This window comes from Homarus americanus, unplaced genomic scaffold, assembly GCF_018991925.1.
Source record: "Homarus americanus isolate GMGI-L3 unplaced genomic scaffold, GMGI_Hamer_2.0 scaffold58266, whole genome shotgun sequence".
Lineage (NCBI taxonomy): Eukaryota > Metazoa > Arthropoda > Malacostraca > Decapoda > Nephropidae > Homarus > Homarus americanus.
Window position 1 is genome coordinate 8,380 of NW_024728132.1, and position 3,508 is coordinate 11,887.

The window sequence follows — 3,508 nt, forward strand, 5'->3', positions numbered from 1 at the left end:
GTGGCTTGACTCCAGGCTTACTTATACATTCTTAAATATTATTTTAGTGTACTTTTAAATATTTTCTTAATTGTATAAATAAACTTGTGCTTAATAAGGTGGTAGTCATGAATGTGTGGGATGGTGGACCGTACAGAACAGTCGCTGGTACATCGATCTTGTACACCAACCACCTGTAATAAGATTTTGAATTTAGATCATTCTTAATTAACATAAATGTATCACTACCAATACACAACATTTACCCCAAATTTCTTGCATTCTATACTTGGATCCTTACATATATCCATACACTCTAGCACCCTTCTATAACACCTTACATGTGAGCACCAGCCTTCCTCCTCTCTTGTGGCTGCAGCAGTCTTCTCACAGGCATCATCCACAACATTCCTTCGCAGTACATGCCATTTTACTCAGATAAATTTAGAACATTTACTATTAATCACTGTACGAGCACACCACGAGTGCCCTCTCCACTGCCCAGCGTACGAGCGTTTCCCTCCACTGCCCAGCGTACGAGCGCCCCCTCCACTGCCCAGCGTACGAGCGCCCCCTCCACTGCCCAGCGTACGAGCGCCCCCTCCACTGCCCAGCGTACAGCGCGCCCCTCCACTGCCCAGCGTACGAGCGCCCCCTCCACTGCCCAGCGTACGAGCGCCCCCTCCACTGCCCAGCGTACGAGCGCCCCCTCCACTGCCCAGCGTACGAGCGTCTCCCTCCACTGCCCAGCGTTCCTGCTTCCCAACCCTTCTCACAAAGCAAGTCACTCAATTTCATTCCTACATTCAGTGGTTTTTAGGGTAGCCATACGAAGACAAAGGTAACTTAACTGGGGAGGCTGAATTAACAGGTGTGTGTTATCTCTTGCTCTAGATTGGTTCTGTCACTTCCTCTATGTTGGCCTTCAAGTACATCATCTGTCACCTGTAATATATTTCGAGTTATTTATGTAGAATGAAAGTTAAACATACAATATCCTTCTACCACTAGACCACCTGTACTTAAACATACTCTGTTGTACATAATTGATCACATTTTAATTATTTACAAACGTCTCCATTTTATCTAACTTGAAAATTAACTTTGTATTCATGATCAGTAAACATAAGTGGCTCATAAAATAGTTTGAATTAATGTTCTTTAAATATATTGGATAAAAAATAATGTTTCTGTATAATAGATAGTTTAATACTTATTTGGTTCCGTCTAGGTTAGTTATGTTTAATCTAAGTTACGCTGGTTAAGTTAGGTTAGGTTACTACTACTACTACTAATTTTCTCTAATAACCAGTAGGCATGTAGTCCTGCATATTTATACTGTCACAACTATTATTAATTTACTCTCATCAGTCTCTTACAGTCATTCCACACAGCCCTCCAACACACACACACACACCAACACACACACACACACACACACACACCAACACACACACACACACACACACACACACCCTCCACTGCCCAGTGTAGGAGCACAGTGTTGAGTGGTTTATGGGATGACCGTAATAGCTACCATATACAAGTAACTTAACTGATGAGGCTGAAGTAACATGATGGGTGTTAAATCTTGCTCAAGGTTCTGTCACTTCTCCATTGGCCTTCACGTACATCAGCTGCCACCTGCAACAAGATTAATGTTGTAATTAATGTAGAATGAAAGTTTAACCTGCAACTTCCATCTACCACTAGACCACATGTACTTGAACTGTCCCCAACTGTTTACATAAATCATTACCTCCACATTAGTTTACTCAAATTACTTTAACACCAATACAGTGCTGCTACACTACACTGCTTCATGCACTATACACAAGGTTTACTACAGCTTACTTACTCGACCTTCCCTCCCTCCTGCCCCTTCAAGTGTCCCCCTCGACAGCTTGGTGACACTTGGTTTGACTGACAAACTTCACCACAACCACCTGCCCACCTCGTGTATAATTCCTTCGTATGGGAACACGCAACCCTCTCCCATCTCCCCCCCCAACCAGCATAAAACACCCCACACCCTCTCGCAAAACGTTAAATGACCCCACAACAAGCCAGCCACACCCACCCACCCTTACAAAACATTAAACGACACCATAACAGGCTACACCCACCCACACCTTCACACAAAACGTTAAAATTTACCTCGAGGAATACTGTTGTGTAGTGTGAGAAGATTCACTTCACACTCGTGGTCTGTTGTCCCCACATACTGCACCACTGCACCTCATACTGCACCACACTAACCTCATACTCCACCACACCAATAACATGGTTTTGTACTGCAGTTGGAGCTGTAGTCATTCCTTGATCTGAAAAAAGAATGACAGATTCACCAGCACATTGTAATACGGAGATTGGCTCAGGTTAAATTGATCTTCAGCTGAAATAAGCTGGGGGAGGAATCTTCAGGCAAGCCAAAGGTTTTAACATTTTCCAGAGGTTAATTAGATGGTTGCTGCCTTATTTACCAATACATCTTAACGGCGTCTTTATATACATCTTGACATTTATTTTAGGAACCCGCCTCACCTCGCTCGTTCCCTACCTTACCTTACCTCACCCGGCTCCCTACCTCACCTCACCCGGCTCCCTACCTCACCTCACCTCGCCTGGCTTCCTGCCTCGCCTCGCCTCGCCCGGCTCCCTACCTTACCTCGCCTCACCTCGCCCGGCTCCCTACTTCACCTCGCCTCGCCCGGCTCCCTACCTCACCTCACCTCGCCTTACCCGGCTCCCTACCTCACCTCACCTCGCCCGGCTCCCTACCTCACCTCACCTCGCCCGGCTCTCTCTCCCTCCCTCCGTTCCTCCCCTCGCCTGGCTAAAACCCGTAATAAATTCGGTTTCAACTCCGAGAAATCGTAGTTAAAGAGTAAACAAAGAACTAGCCAGTAAAATATATTGTATCTTAATCACGCAAAAAGTTGTTATATATTTGTTAAACCGAGTCATTAGGGCGCAGTTTTTAATGCTGAATACAGTGGTGGTGATGAACGTTTGGGAAAATACGTAATTATTGAGTCATGACCACCCGGCTCCGCCGAAAGTGGGTTGGGCTTCGAAGCAAGAGTGAAAATGTGAAATTAAAAAAATAATACAGTTATCTGGTCATTGTTCTCACTTACTGGTTAATTATTACGTAAATACTGATGTATGGTTTACGCTCGTTACCCGCCACCTGCTTATAGTTTAGGCTCGTTTGTCATGGCTCATTTGGCGGTATATTTGCCTAAAACATTAAGAAATTACTGGTTAGACGTTAGAGAAACACTTAATATTATGCAAAACCATATTAATGTAATTGTTTAAGCTGCAAAGAAGTTACCATACACCTTACAGCCCAGTGAACTTGGGGATACGACCCTAGGAGGTAAGTGAACTGTAGCAACCGGCTGGCAAGTTTTTTTTACTTAAATCAGCATTTATTACGCCATAATTAAGTATATTAAACTCTACCCAAAAGAATAACCATTTCTCTTGGCCATTTTGACCTTAGACAGTCGGGGAAAAACAT

The 3,508-nt window shown here is 44.0% G+C and overlaps 1 long non-coding RNA gene across 1 annotated transcript; it reads right to left on the bottom strand.

Moving 5' to 3' along the window:
• Positions 1 to 624: 624 nt before the first annotated feature.
• On the bottom strand, positions 625 to 2,556 carry LOC121866022. The gene is made up of 3 exons (XR_006088871.1): positions 2,137 to 2,556; positions 1,536 to 1,623; positions 625 to 924 (listed from the first exon to the last, which is right to left on the bottom strand). It is a non-coding gene; the product is annotated as an uncharacterized LOC121866022 (long non-coding RNA).
• Positions 2,557 to 3,508: the final 952 nt, after the last annotated feature.